This window comes from Culex pipiens, chromosome 3, assembly GCF_016801865.2.
Source record: "Culex pipiens pallens isolate TS chromosome 3, TS_CPP_V2, whole genome shotgun sequence".
In the NCBI taxonomy this organism is placed as follows: Eukaryota; Metazoa; Arthropoda; class Insecta; order Diptera; family Culicidae; genus Culex; species Culex pipiens.
The window spans coordinates 141,786,256-141,803,529 of record NC_068939.1 but is presented as its reverse complement, the minus strand read 5'-3'; the positions used below and the strand labels follow the sequence as shown (position 1 = coordinate 141,803,529).

General features: G+C 38.0%; 1 protein-coding gene across 2 annotated transcripts in view; it reads right to left on the bottom strand.

The window, feature by feature from the left end:
* The window catches only part of LOC120423374 (small G protein signaling modulator 2-like), a 50,276-nt gene that overhangs the window by 14,354 nt on the left and 18,648 nt on the right, over nt 1-17,274 (bottom strand). The gene's annotated exons all lie outside the window — the stretch shown is intronic.

Genomic DNA, 17,274 nt, shown 5'->3' with positions numbered 1-17,274 from the left:
AGAAATGCAAAAATGCTTCATTTTCATAACCTTTTTGTTGATCGGTTTTTACGTTTATTCGAATGGTAGGCTAACAGAAGCTTGAGTAAGCAACTCAACTGTTCTCATTCTCAGTCTACTGACGGTGTGGTGATTTGGAGCCAAAGACGATAGTTATACCTCTATGATTTCAAAAAAATGTTAAACGATGTCCATTTCTTTTACAATGACCATACCATAATTTACAATCGTTCGAAAATATGTTCTATTAAGTTTTCCATTGCAATTCAAAAATTAATAAACAAGAGGTATCAAATTATTTAATTTATTTTCACCAGAGACTAACACGTCCAAGGGAATGTTCCCCTTACTTTTCTTTTCTTTTTCCTCCCCACCAAATGTTCCGAGTCGATGCCCATCGGGACGAACGCTTTTGTATACACTTTAATGTCGCCCGTATGTCTGAATAAATGTTTGATTTAATTATCACGCTCCCATCCACGCACCCACACTAACCCACCGACTGACTGCTTCCCGTAACTCTTGGTGGCTTCGCAGGGCGACAAGAGACCAGCAGAAAGAGATATCTACCGAGCATCCATCCGTCCACCCAAAGTGTGTAATACATTAGAAAAAGGATCCAAGCGATCCGGTGCTGTGTGACTTAACACAACAGCCACCCACTTTGAGCAACAACAAAAAATAGTCATTTCATCCCCCTCCACCCCCTAACGGCTGATTCGATAGTGTAGGGTGGATGACTCAATAGTGGGTTATTAAGTTAATGGTTCACAGAAAAAAAAATGTTTAAAAAAAATGAACAGAATACCAGGAAAATGGTGACAAATAGTATTTTTACTACCTATTTAAAAACCTGAAATATTCATATTCAAACCAATATGTAGCATGTTTTCAAAGGCTGATAATTTTTGTTTAAATAAAATTTCAAATTTTAATTTGCCAAAGGGATTCATGTATGGAAAACTAAAGGCACTTTTTACAAACCATTGATTGTCCTAGCCGATTAAGGGTGTTGAAAAAATTAAAACCTCGTTTTTTTTCAAATATCACATCTTCGGAACGACTAAACCAATTTTAGCTCGAAAGGTGATTAGATTTCCATAACATTTCCAAAAATGGTGGTATGATATTTTGAAAAAAAATAAAAATGATTTGGATGTAGGGGAAGGTGGGGCAAGACGACCATATGGGGCAAGAGGAACAATCGCTCGTACGGCCGTAATTTTTACAATTTTGATTATTTCCAATATGAGGAATTGTTGCTAGCATTGCAATCAACTGATTCTACTTACACATAATTACCAAAACGACGTAAACGCCACGGGACATAAGATTTGATGAAGTTTTTTTTCAAAACCTTTGTTTTCTTATAATACTTGGAAAGTACAAAATAAGGCTTAGGGTTCGTTTTAAGGCTCATTTTATCAAACTGCTATTTTTCCTTGATCAGTAGTGTCCCTACTAATGACTTGCACCTATTATAAAGTATGATTTAACTTCTGGTTATTTTTGTTGAGAGCTTTTAAAAAATCTTGTTCAGGTGGGGCAAGTGTACCATATTGATTTTTAGTAAGGAAAAAATACGAATCGCTGCAACAACATATTTTATTGAGAAATAAATACCGTAAAACGGGGTGACTTTGATAGCCGGGGTGACTTTGATAGGTTTGCGATTTTTCCGCAAAATAAAGAGTACAATTAAAATACGTAAGGAATGGTTTAGAAACATACTGACCGTGGTAGAGAAGTGTTCAAAGTATCTCAAGAAGAACTTTTCATAAAATTATAACAAGTTTAAATAGTTAGTTAACTATAGTTAAGAAAATGTTGATGAAAGTCATTATTTTAAACTTCTCAAAGTGTCATGATTTTCTCAATGAACATGATTTTTAATCGGAAAACGGAATGCATTTTCGGATTCTTTGGACAATTTTCCACTAGGAGAAGGTTGAATAAATTTGTAAATAATAAATAATATGTGTTTTTGAAACACAATTTAAAAAAAATCTCCAAATTTATAAGCAATTTCAGTTAAATAAATTTCATCTAAAATGTGAAAACTTGTGATTCGTGCTTCAAATTCTGTAAAAAAAAATGCAAAATAAATCGATAATTTTATAAACAAAACCATTTTTAACAAATTTTAGGCGAAATTTCGACTTTTTAACAATTTTATCTTAAATTTATATGTATTTTGCTTAAAAGCTTATACACTTAGTTAACTAAATATAAACATTGTTTTTTTTTCTTAAAAACTATATCAGCTACTTTAGTGATGGTACATTTAGGGTACAAATAAAGTTTTAACATCTTAAATATGATTTTAACAAGAAAAACTATGACTATCAAAGTCACCCCGGAATTAAAACTAAGAATTTTTAACGTAACTATTTTTTTAAACATTATTCAAAAAACTTTTATTCCGGAATAGTGCATGGACTTTGTGTAGTCTACCCCAGTACATGTTTTAAAAATAACAATCTTGAGAAAAACCTTACCTGTTGGAAAATATGCTAAAAACAAATTGAAATCATATCAAAGTCATCCCGGTTTACGGTACATAAAAGTACTTAAAAACTGATAAACAATTGTAAAAAAAATTGCCCATGCAAAATACAGTGATATTATGAAAATTTCCTTTTTTTCATCAAAGCAATAATTTTTTTTCGTGAAAACGATCTAATTTATAGCAAAATATTATTATTTAATCTAAAAATGAAAGAAACGTTTCAAATACATTCTAATCTGATGTATCTAAGTGATAACAGTTCAATTGTTAGCAAATTAACATGTTGTTTCATGCATTGTTCCTCTTGCCCCAACGGGTTGTTCATCTTGCCCCACTAGTTGAGTAGAACGTACAAAATATCAAAATTTTTAAAATAAATTTTTAACATTAAAAAAACTTTTTTTAAAAACTCATTCTATCAAAGTCTTAGTCAAGACCTGGAATAAGATGATTATAAAAAATCCGACAGATTTTTAACGTTTTTGATGGGTTATAACGAGCATTTCCTTAGCTTGTTACACTTGCCCAACTTTCCCCTATCAACCAAATTTAAAGTACCATGCTTCTCCATAAGAAAAAGTTCCTAGAAAATTTTGCTGGAGATCCTCTGTAATTACTCTTAGCTTTAAGTAAAATGTAATTACAAAAGCCGGCTCGGTCCTAACCAGGTCCCAGCACCAAAAAGGACCTAATAAAAATAATTTTTAGAAAAAAAAAATTGGCTGGAGACGCAGGGTGCTTTAAGTTCGATCAATATTTTAAGTTTTTGTTAAATAAGCTGATATCTGTTTGATGAGGGGAGAGCGGGGAAACTTTATCCCTGTGAGTCCCCAATATCTTGGCTGCGATAATTAAAAAAAAACATGCTTCGTTCTAGAAATCTGGTCGGTTAAAAGGAGGAGAGGGGGCATTTTACCAGAAATTTTAGATCATTCCTCAAATACCGTAATCAAAAAAATTTCCTATAGGGACCATCCATAAACTACGTGGACACTTTTTTGGGAATCTGTGACGACGAAACAAAGAGAAACGCAAAAAGTAACTTTTTCAAAACTTTTTTTCGTAAAATCGCGATAACTCCTGATGTTTACAAGCAAACCACTTATGTCTATATATTAAATTTTTTGGAATTGTCTGTTCTACAACTAGAACATTGCTACACTCTAAAAACAAACCCTGCAAAGTTAGAGAAAAACACGAAATTTTAAAAAGAAGAAAAAATCTTCTAAATGAAAAAATGACCCTTCTTTGAAAAATTACAATCAATTTCCCTTAAAATGACATGTTCCGATTTTTTTTACAGTCAAATAACGGAAAATGTGAGAGTTTAAAAAAAAAAGTTTTTTTTTCTATGAATAATACGTTTTTTAGGAATTCTTAGTACGCCATTAAATCGGGCGTCTAATTTTACATAAAAGTCCCTTTGACACCAAATATCTATCTCATCACCGTTTAAGGCTGCAAATTTAAAAAAAAAAAAAACATTTCTTTTTTCACATGTTCAAAATTAAAAAAGGGTCGTATCGCCCCTCCGTCACGAGATATAAAAAACGGACCTCGGATCCGTGATCAGGGACAAAAGTTACTCCTTAGGACAAAGTTTCACGCAAATCGAAGAGGGGTCTGGGCAACTTTTTCCCGATTTCGTGTGAGTAGAGAATTACCCAGATTTAATTTTCAAAACGTCCATATTTTTGCCCCGCCTTCCTCGAGAAGCTGGAAACGCTAGTGGTTTTAGGCACGGTACCTACTTAATCCAAAATGTTCGACTTTAAAAAGTATTTAAATACAGTCGACTCTCTGGCTGTTGATCTTCTCGATATCAAAATTGCTCCATCTGTCAATTAATTTTTCAGTCTTCTGAAAGCATGCTTTGATTTTTTCGTTCTATAATTTGATTCCTCCCGCTCTCGACAGCTCCTTCAGTGTCGACACAGAGAGAGTCCACTGTATCACTTTTGAGGTCGTTACTTGGGACAGGGTTGCTAGATCTTCACGATTTAAATTTGTTGAGAAGCACTTTCGATTATCTATCTGACGATGGGTCAAATGATGGACCCGCACAAAATTCACATGCAAATAAGTGAGATCCGGCTTTAAAAAGTACACTCAACCCCCTGTGGTTGGTCACTTTTTCGTTTGACACTTTTTTTTAGTTTGTACCCCGTTGGTTAGTCAAAGTCAAACTAAAAAGTGACGAACTGTCACTTTTTACACGGCGCTCACGCACACTATCAAAACAAACGTTTGGTAGTGTGTGTGTGAACTCCGCAGCAGCGGCAGCGAAAGCAAGGCAAAGAGGGTGAAGAAAAGCCCCAAGAAATCGGCCTCCTTTGTTCTGTAAAGCTGTTTCTTGACCCCTTTTCTTTGGAGCCCTTCAAATATCACTATGTTTGGTGTTACCATAGCCAAAAAACGGGTTATGCCAAAATCGGAGGTAGACAAACTCGGACATTGTCAAACAGGAGATGGTACGGTATATTTTGTTTCAGAGAGAAACAGACACAGAAAAATAAAATCAGTACGTCAGCTTATACATTTTTAGCTTTTAAATGCTCTAAAAACTGCTGTCTTTAGTCAGACTTAGTCTTAAATAACTCACCCCATTTGACGGAACCTGTTCACCGCCAGTAAATTTCTCATGAGTATGAAATAGGTTCGGGAAATACGACAGATGTAGTCAAACATGCATTCCACATAAACTTCTACAAAACAAAGTATGTGTTTTTTTTGCGAAAATTAAGTCCAAATCTGGAGAGTTTTTTAAGGTCCAATATTATACCAAATTTTCAGTTTTTGCTTTTTGGGTGCTTTTTAATACCCCTGACTCAAGGTGGTTAAAAAAAAACTCCAGAAATTGTTTGTGCCCAAGAACAAACCAGATTGATTAAGAAGGATCAGTTATTGTTGGTTCAAGTATGACTTATCGCCATCTGAATTGTTGGACAAACTGAATTTTTATCCCGAATTTGAGCTCAATCGGATGAAAACTCGAGCAGCCTTCACCAAATATAGGGTAAATTCTCGTATGTTTGGCAGGTTAAGCTCTCGCTCCTAACTCCATCCAATTTGCTGTTTTTCACTACTTAAACAACTAATTTTGCAAAACTTTTTATAGAAACTTGCTTGCTCACTTCTTATTGAGCTATTCATCACTCGATTTCAGTTGAAAACGCTTTTAATTAGCTTTAATTGAATGTCAAAGTTCTGACCTGCCAACATTAGAGGCACGCTGGAATTAGATGCTGTTCCCCTATTTACCGTAAGATTGTTTATGGGGAAAGTAATTTTTCCATTAATTACCAAAAAATTAATGCCAGTGTATTTACCATCCAAGTTAGGGGAGAGTGATCTTGATCCCCTTTTTTTGTATCGCAAATAACTCTGTCAATTTCTCACAAAACTATAAACTATTTGCATGAATTGAAAGCTTAAACATTCATCTATGTTTGGCTAATAAGGGTATTCCATCAGATGAACTCTTCGAATCATGCCAAGCGTTTTAAAAAAAAAAAACATTTTAAACCGGCATTTTAAAAATGTTATGCGTAACTTGATCCCCCTTTTAACATTTTGAAGAAATCTTAAGCAAAATGTTTCTTATTCATCCAAACTTTTAATTTTCTATAAGTTACAGCAATTTCACATAAAACCTGTACGTTTGTGTTCAAAATATAACAAGTTTAGTTTGTAAAATATTTAAAAACTTAAAATATTATTTTTTAGACCAATATTAAGCATGTTTACAAAAGCTGGAATTTCTTTTTGAAAAAAGGTTCTAACTGCAGTAAGTTATGTACAACTATACTAAAGGAAACTATGTATGAAAACGCAGCCCAATTAATTAATCTTGAGTAGAGCGTCCAATTTCCCGTCCCGGGAAAAAAAATCTCGGGAATTCCCGGAATTTCCCGTAAAAATTTATTTCCCGTTTCCCGGGAAATTTATAAATTTCCCGGGAATTCCCGAAATTCAAGCGGAAGTATACATTTTCTTATTTTTTGGATATATATATTTTTTTAAATGCTCTAGAAAAAATTAAGAAACTCAATTTAATACCAAGATTTATTTCTGATATTAGTATTAGTTTCTGAAGCAACTGCAAATAGACCTTGCTTAATGAAAATAAACTTTTACAATTCAGGTAAACTTTTTAAAAAATAATTGGATACAGAATAAAGAATGCGAATAGTTTACGTTTTTGTTTACTTCAATTCGTTCAAAAAAAAAAGACAATTTAAAGTAAAAGAATTATGGAGCATGGGTGCAAGAAAGGGTGTTAGAAGGTTTAACTTGAAAAAAATCGAAGAGCGGTAGTGGGATGATGAAAATTTATCGTATAATTTAAATCATGTTTTCGTTCCATTAAAAAACGTTCAACAGAAGTCATTTATAAACCTGAAAACCAAGTGGAACAAAAAACCTTAAAAAATCATTGAAAAACTACTTTGTATTGTTTAAGAGGTGCCCGAAAAATGCAAACATGGTTTAAAAACTTGCTTCAAATATTTGAAAACATGAGTTGTTTGAAGTAAAACAAACACGAGAAGTTAGATTTTTAAAGAAAAACTTAAAAGCTTAAACCATTTTGTTTCAAGAGCTGAAATCAGTATAACTTAGGTTAGAAAATTTATTTTTTAAGGAAATAAAAATTCTGAATGATTTTATTCGTTTCAACTTAATGTGTCAAACCATACTCTCTCAAACTACATAGGCAAGTTTTAAAGAAATTTCAAGATTGTGGAGTATGGATTCATTTTACTTACTGTCCAAACACTTTGAGCATGAGCATGAGCATGGTTGACTGCCAATGAGCTGCTACTCCGTTATTGACAGATCAGCTGAAGTTAAACAATGAATCAAAAATGATCAGTGGGAGCCAACCATCCGTTCACTGTTTAACCCCTGAAGACCCCGACTTTATTAGTCAATACCGGCGCCCTCCCAAGAAGCCTGCAGTTCAACAAAAGGGAGGAATGTTAGTCCGATAGTTGAAGTTGCAGACTCATCAAGCACATAGTTTTTCGCTATATACTTGTTGATACCGCTTGAGACCGTTGAATCCACAGCATCTCCTTCAAGCATCACGTGATTATATTTTTTTTGGGTTAGTAGGATAAGGTATTGGCTTTTCGATGCCTCCCGAGCTACGATGCTATGGGGAGGACTTTCATAACAAACCCGTCGGCGAGCCTTCCGAGCAACGATGCTATGGGAAGGTCTTTCTAATTAGCACACCAAAACACTCGCGCACAGGTATTTAAATACTGAATAAATGTAATTTTTCATCACGATTACCCAGACGACATTGATGATATAGGAAGGACTTTTTTACAGTCATTTACAGTAATACTTAAACTTATTTTAATGCAACAATTCACACGACGTCGTGCCTCCCGATCAACGATGATATAGGAAGGACTTGAGCAAGCCAATCAGGATGAAACACGAAATAAAATTCTTTTCTTTTCACACACAATGCCACATAATTGACCGCGCGTCACCACCCAACTAATTGAACTGATTTTCTTCTGCTTGTGGGCAAGCCAACCAGGATGAAACACGAAATAAGATTCTTTTCTTTTCACACACAATGCCACATAATTGACCGCGCGTCACCACCCAACTAATTGAACTGATTTTCTTCTGCTTGTGGGCAAGCCAACCAGGATGAAACACGAAATAAAATTCTTTTCTTTTCACACACAATGCCACATAATTGACCGCGCGTCACCACCCAACTAATTGAACTGATTTTCTTCTGCTTGTGGGCAAGCCAACCAGGATGAAACACGAAATAAAATTCTTTTCTTTTCACACACAATGCCACATAATTGACCGCGCGTCACCACCCAACAAATTGAACTGATTTTCTTCTGCTTGTGGGCAAGCCAACCAGGATGAAACACGAAATAAAATTCTTTTCTTTTCACACACAATGCCACATAATTGACCGCGCGTCACCACCCAACTAATTGAACTGATTTTCTTCTGCTTGTGGGCAAGCCAACCAGGATGAAACACGAAATAAAATTCTTTTCTTTTCACACACAATGCCACATAATTGACCGCGCGTCACCACCCAACTAATTGAACTGATTTTCTTCTGCTTGTGGGCAAGCCAACCAGGATGAAACACGAAATAAAATTCTTTTCTTTTCACACACAATGCCACATAATTGACCGCGCGTCACCACCCAACAAATTGAACTGATTTTCTTCTGCTTGTGGGCAAGCCAACCAGGATGAAACACGAAATAAGATTCTTTTCTTTTCACACACAATGCCACATAATTGACCGCGCGTCACCACCCAACAAATTGAACTGATTTTCTTCTGCTTGTGGGCAAGCCAACCAGGATGAAACACGAAATAAAATTCTTTTCTTTTCACACACAATGCCACATAATTGACCGCGCGTCACCACCCAACAAATTGAACTGATTTTCTTCTGCTTGTGGGCAAGCCAACCAGGATGAAACACGAAATAAAATTCTTTTCTTTTCACACACAATGCCACATAATTGACCGCGCGTCACCACCCAACTAATTGAACTGATTTTCTTCTGCTTGTGGGCAAGCCAACCAGGATGAAACACGAAATAAAATTCTTTTCTTTTCACACACAATGCCACATAATTGACCGCGCGTCACCACCCAACTAATTGAACTGATTTTCTTCTGCTTGTGGGCAAGCCAACCAGGATGAAACACGAAATAAAATTCTTTTCTTTTCACACACAATGCCACATAATTGACCGCGCGTCACCACCCAACAAATTGAACTGATTTTCTTCTGCTTGTGGGCAAGCCAACCAGGATGAAACACGAAATAAAATTCTTTTCTTTTCACACACAATGCCACATAATTGACCGCGCGTCACCACCCAACTAATTGAACTGATTTTCTTCTGCTTGTGGGCAAGCCAATCAGGATGAAACACGAAATAAAATTCTTTTCTTTTCACACACAATGCCACATAATTGACCGCGCGTCACCACCCAACAAATTGAACTGATTTTCTTCTGCTTGTGGGCAAGCCAACCAGGATGAAACACGAAATAAAATTCTTTTCTTTTCACACACAATGCCACATAATTGACCGCGCGTCACCACCCAACTAATTGAACTGATTTTCTTCTGCTTGTGGGCAAGCCAACCAGGATGAAACACGAAATAAAATTCTTTTCTTTTCACACACAATGCCACATAATTGACCGCGCGTCACCACCCAACTAATTGAACTGATTTTCTTCTGCTTGTGGGCAAGCCAACCAGGATGAAACACGAAATAAAATTCTTTTCTTTTCACACACAATGCCACATAATTGACCGCGCGTCACCACCCAACTAATTGAACTGATTTTCTTCTGCTTGTGGGCAAGCCAATCAGGATGAAACACGAAATAAAATTCTTTTCTTTTCACACACAATGCCACATAATTGACCGCGCGTCACCACCCAACTAATTGAACTGATTTTCTTCTGCTTGTGGGCAAGCCAACCAGGATGAAACACGAAATAAAATTCTTTTCTTTTCACACACAATGCCACATAATTGACCGCGCGTCACCACCCAACAAATTGAACTGATTTTCTTCTGCTTGTGGGCAAGCCAACCAGGATGAAACACGAAATAAAATTCTTTTCTTTTCACACACAATGCCACATAATTGACCGCGCGTCACCACCCAACTAATTGAACTGATTTTCTTCTGCTTGTGGGCAAGCCAACCAGGATGAAACACGAAATAAAATTCTTTTCTTTTCACACACAATGCCACATAATTGACCGCGCGTCACCACCCAACTAATTGAACTGATTTTCTTCTGCTTGTGGGCAAGCCAACCAGGATGAAACACGAAATAAAATTCTTTTCTTTTCACACACAATGCCACATAATTGACCGCGCGTCACCACCCAACAAATTGAACTGATTTTCTTCTGCTTGTGGGCAAGCCAACCAGGATGAAACACGAAATAAAATTCTTTTCTTTTCACACACAATGCCACATAATTGACCGCGCGTCACCACCCAACTAATTGAACTGATTTTCTTCTGCTTGTGGGCAAGCCAACCAGGATGAAACACGAAATAAAATTCTTTTCTTTTCACACACAATGCCACATAATTGACCGCGCGTCACCACCCAACAAATTGAACTGATTTTCTTCTGCTTGTGGGCAAGCCAACCAGGATGAAACACGAAATAAAATTCTTTTCTTTTCACACACAATGCCACATAATTGACCGCGCGTCACCACCCAACAAATTGAACTGATTTTCTTCTGCTTGTGGGCAAGCCAATCAGGATGAAACACGAAATAAAATTCTTTTCTTTTCACACACAATGCCACATAATTGACCGCGCGTCACCACCCAACAAATTGAACTGATTTTCTTCTGCTTGTGGGCAAGCCAACCAGGATGAAACACGAAATAAAATTCTTTTCTTTTCACACACAATGCCACATAATTGACCGCGCGTCACCACCCAACTAATTGAACTGATTTTCTTCTGCTTGTGGGCAAGCCAACCAGGATGAAACACGAAATAAAATTCTTTTCTTTTCACACACAATGCCACATAATTGACCGCGCGTCACCACCCAACAAATTGAACTGATTTTCTTCTGCTTGTGGGCAAGCCAACCAGGATGAAACACGAAATAAAATTCTTTTCTTTTCACACACAATGCCACATAATTGACCGCGCGTCACCACCCAACAAATTGAACTGATTTTCTTCTGCTTGTGGGCAAGCCAATCAGGATGAAACACGAAATAAAATTCTTTTCTTTTCACACACAATGCCACATAATTGACCGCGCGTCACCACCCAACAAATTGAACTGATTTTCTTCTGCTTGTGGGCAAGCCAACCAGGATGAAACACGAAATAAAATTCTTTTCTTTTCACACACAATGCCACATAATTGACCGCGCGTCACCACCCAACTAATTGAACTGATTTTCTTCTGCTTGTGGGCAAGCCAACCAGGATGAAACACGAAATAAAATTCTTTTCTTTTCACACACAATGCCACATAATTGACCGCGCGTCACCACCCAACTAATTGAACTGATTTTCTTCTGCTTGTGGGCAAGCCAACCAGGATGAAACACGAAATAAAATTCTTTTCTTTTCACACACAATGCCACATAATTGACCGCGCGTCACCACCCAACTAATTGAACTGATTTTCTTCTGCTTGTGGGCAAGCCAACCAGGATGAAACACGAAATAAAATTCTTTTCTTTTCACACACAATGCCACATAATTGACCGCGCGTCACCACCCAACAAATTGAACTGATTTTCTTCTGCTTGTGGGCAAGCCAACCAGGATGAAACACGAAATAAAATTCTTTTCTTTTCACACACAATGCCACATAATTGACCGCGCGTCACCACCCAACTAATTGAACTGATTTTCTTCTGCTTGTGGGCAAGCCAACCAGGATGAAACACGAAATAAAATTCTTTTCTTTTCACACACAATGCCACATAATTGACCGCGCGTCACCACCCAACAAATTGAACTGATTTTCTTCTGCTTGTGGGCAAGCCAACCAGGATGAAACACGAAATAAAATTCTTTTCTTTTCACACACAATGCCACATAATTGACCGCGCGTCACCACCCAACTAATTGAACTGATTTTCTTCTGCTTGTGGGCAAGCCAACCAGGATGAAACACGAAATAAAATTCTTTTCTTTTCACACACAATGCCACATAATTGACCGCGCGTCACCACCCAACTAATTGAACTGATTTTCTTCTGCTTGTGGGCAAGCCAACCAGGATGAAACACGAAATAAAATTCTTTTCTTTTCACACACAATGCCACATAATTGACCGCGCGTCACCACCCAACTAATTGAACTGATTTTCTTCTGCTTGTGGGCAAGCCAACCAGGATGAAACACGAAATAAAATTCTTTTCTTTTCACACACAATGCCACATAATTGACCGCGCGTCACCACCCAACAAATTGAACTGATTTTCTTCTGCTTGTGGGCAAGCCAACCAGGATGAAACACGAAATAAAATTCTTTTCTTTTCACACACAATGCCACATAATTGACCGCGCGTCACCACCCAACTAATTGAACTGATTTTCTTCTGCTTGTGGGCAAGCCAACCAGGATGAAACACGAAATAAAATTCTTTTCTTTTCACACACAATGCCACATAATTGACCGCGCGTCACCACCCAACAAATTGAACTGATTTTCTTCTGCTTGTGGGCAAGCCAACCAGGATGAAACACGAAATAAAATTCTTTTCTTTTCACACACAATGCCACATAATTGACCGCGCGTCACCACCCAACAAATTGAACTGATTTTCTTCTGCTTGTGGGCAAGCCAATCAGGATGAAACACGAAATAAAATTCTTTTCTTTTCACACACAATGCCACATAATTGACCGCGCGTCACCACCCAACAAATTGAACTGATTTTCTTCTGCTTGTGGGCAAGCCAACCAGGATGAAACACGAAATAAAATTCTTTTCTTTTCACACACAATGCCACATAATTGACCGCGCGTCACCACCCAACTAATTGAACTGATTTTCTTCTGCTTGTGGGCAAGCCAACCAGGATGAAACACGAAATAAAATTCTTTTCTTTTCACACACAATGCCACATAATTGACCGCGCGTCACCACCCAACAAATTGAACTGATTTTCTTCTGCTTGTGGGCAAGCCAACCAGGATGAAACACGAAATAAAATTCTTTTCTTTTCACACACAATGCCACATAATTGACCGCGCGTCACCACCCAACAAATTGAACTGATTTTCTTCTGCTTGTGGGCAAGCCAATCAGGATGAAACACGAAATAAAATTCTTTTCTTTTCACACACAATGCCACATAATTGACCGCGCGTCACCACCCAACAAATTGAACTGATTTTCTTCTGCTTGTGGGCAAGCCAACCAGGATGAAACACGAAATAAAATTCTTTTCTTTTCACACACAATGCCACATAATTGACCGCGCGTCACCACCCAACTAATTGAACTGATTTTCTTCTGCTTGTGGGCAAGCCAACCAGGATGAAACACGAAATAAAATTCTTTTCTTTTCACACACAATGCCACATAATTGACCGCGCGTCACCACCCAACTAATTGAACTGATTTTCTTCTGCTTGTGGGCAAGCCAACCAGGATGAAACACGAAATAAAATTCTTTTCTTTTCACACACAATGCCACATAATTGACCGCGCGTCACCACCCAACTAATTGAACTGATTTTCTTCTGCTTGTGGGCAAGCCAACCAGGATGAAACACGAAATAAAATTCTTTTCTTTTCACACACAATGCCACATAATTGACCGCGCGTCACCACCCAACAAATTGAACTGATTTTCTTCTGCTTGTGGGCAAGCCAACCAGGATGAAACACGAAATAAAATTCTTTTCTTTTCACACACAATGCCACATAATTGACCGCGCGTCACCACCCAACTAATTGAACTGATTTTCTTCTGCTTGTGGGCAAGCCAACCAGGATGAAACACGAAATAAAATTCTTTTCTTTTCACACACAATGCCACATAATTGACCGCGCGTCACCACCCAACAAATTGAACTGATTTTCTTCTGCTTGTGGGCAAGCCAACCAGGATGAAACACGAAATAAAATTCTTTTCTTTTCACACACAATGCCACATAATTGACCGCGCGTCACCACCCAACTAATTGAACTGATTTTCTTCTGCTTGTGGGCAAGCCAACCAGGATGAAACACGAAATAAAATTCTTTTCTTTTCACACACAATGCCACATAATTGACCGCGCGTCACCACCCAACTAATTGAACTGATTTTCTTCTGCTTGTGGGCAAGCCAACCAGGATGAAACACGAAATAAAATTCTTTTCTTTTCACACACAATGCCACATAATTGACCGCGCGTCACCACCCAACTAATTGAACTGATTTTCTTCTGCTTGTGGGCAAGCCAACCAGGATGAAACACGAAATAAAATTCTTTTCTTTTCACACACAATGCCACATAATTGACCGCGCGTCACCACCCAACAAATTGAACTGATTTTCTTCTGCTTGTGGGCAAGCCAACCAGGATGAAACACGAAATAAAATTCTTTTCTTTTCACACACAATGCCACATAATTGACCGCGCGTCACCACCCAACTAATTGAACTGATTTTCTTCTGCTTGTGGGCAAGCCAATCAGGATGAAACACGAAATAAAATTCTTTTCTTTTCACACACAATGCCACATAATTGACCGCGCGTCACCACCCAACAAATTGAACTGATTTTCTTCTGCTTGTGGGCAAGCCAATCAGGATGAAACACGAAATAAAATTCTTTTCTTTTCACACACAATGCCACATAATTGACCGCGCGTCACCACCCAACAAATTGAACTGATTTTCTTCTGCTTGTGGGCAAGCCAACCAGGATGAAACACGAAATAAAATTCTTTTCTTTTCACACACAATGCCACATAATTGACCGCGCGTCACCACCCAACTAATTGAACTGATTTTCTTCTGCTTGTGGGCAAGCCAATCAGGATGAAACACGAAATAAAATTCTTTTCTTTTCACACACAATGCCACATAATTGACCGCGCGTCACCACCCAACAAATTGAACTGATTTTCTTCTGCTTGTGGGCAAGCCAATCAGGATGAAACACGAAATAAAATTCTTTTCTTTTCACACACAATGCCACATAATTGACCGCGCGTCACCACCCAACTAATTGAACTGATTTTCTTCTGCTTGTGGGCAAGCCAATCAGGATGAAACACGAAATAAAATTCTTTTCTTTTCACACACAATGCCACATAATTGACCGCGCGTCACCACCCAACAAATTGAACTGATTTTCTTCTGCTTGTGGGCAAGCCAACCAGGATGAAACACGAAATAAAATTCTTTTCTTTTCACACACAATGCCACATAATTGACCGCGCGTCACCACCCAACAAATTGAACTGATTTTCTTCTGCTTGTGGGCAAGCCAACCAGGATGAAACACGAAATAAAATTCTTTTCTTTTCACACACAATGCCACATAATTGACCGCGCGTCACCACCCAACTAATTGAACTGATTTTCTTCTGCTTGTGGGCAAGCCAATCAGGATGAAACACGAAATAAAATTCTTTTCTTTTCACACACAATGCCACATAATTGACCGCGCGTCACCACCCAACAAATTGAACTGATTTTCTTCTGCTTGTGGGCAAGCCAATCAGGATGAAACACGAAATAAAATTCTTTTCTTTTCACACACAATGCCACATAATTGACCGCGCGTCACCACCCAACAAATTGAACTGATTTTCTTCTGCTTGTGGGCAAGCCAACCAGGATGAAACACGAAATAAAATTCTTTTCTTTTCACACACAATGCCACATAATTGACCGCGCGTCACCACCCAACTAATTGAACTGATTTTCTTCTGCTTGTGGGCAAGCCAACCAGGATGAAACACGAAATAAAATTCTTTTCTTTTCACACACAATGCCACATAATTGACCGCGCGTCACCACCCAACTAATTGAACTGATTTTCTTCTGCTTGTGGGCAAGCCAACCAGGATGAAACACGAAATAAAATTCTTTTCTTTTCACACACAATGCCACATAATTGACCGCGCGTCACCACCCAACTAATTGAACTGATTTTCTTCTGCTTGTGGGCAAGCCAACCAGGATGAAACACGAAATAAAATTCTTTTCTTTTCACACACAATGCCACATAATTGACCGCGCGTCACCACCCAACAAATTGAACTGATTTTCTTCTGCTTGTGGGCAAGCCAACCAGGATGAAACACGAAATAAAATTCTTTTCTTTTCACACACAATGCCACATAATTGACCGCGCGTCACCACCCAACTAATTGAACTGATTTTCTTCTGCTTGTGGGCAAGCCAATCAGGATGAAACACGAAATAAAATTCTTTTCTTTTCACACACAATGCCACATAATTGACCGCGCGTCACCACCCAACTAATTGAACTGATTTTCTTCTGCTTGTGGGCAAGCCAACCAGGATGAAACACGAAATAAAATTCTTTTCTTTTCACACACAATGCCACATAATTGACCGCGCGTCACCACCCAACTAATTGAACTGATTTTCTTCTGCTTGTGGGCAAGCCAACCAGGATGAAACACGAAATAAAATTCTTTTCTTTTCACACACAATGCCACATAATTGACCGCGCGTCACCACCCAACTAATTGAACTGATTTTCTTCTGCTTGTGGGCAAGCCAACCAGGATGAAACACGAAATAAAATTCTTTTCTTTTCACACACAATGCCACATAATTGACCGCGCGTCACCACCCAACTAATTGAACTGATTTTCTTCTGCTTGTGGGCAAGCCAACCAGGATGAAACACGAAATAAAATTCTTTTCTTTTCACACACAATGCCACATAATTGACCGCGCGTCACCACCCAACTAATTGAACTGATTTTCTTCTGCTTGTGGGCAAGCCAACCAGGATGAAACACGAAATAAAATTCTTTTCTTTTCACACACAATGCCACATAATTGACCGCGCGTCACCACCCAACTAATTGAACTGATTTTCTTCTGCTTGTGGGCAAGCCAACCAGGATGAAACACGAAATAAAATTCTTTTCTTTTCACACACAATGCCACATAATTGACCGCGCGTCACCACCCAACTAATTGAACTGATTTTCTTCTGCTTGTGGGCAAGCCAACCAGGATGAAACACG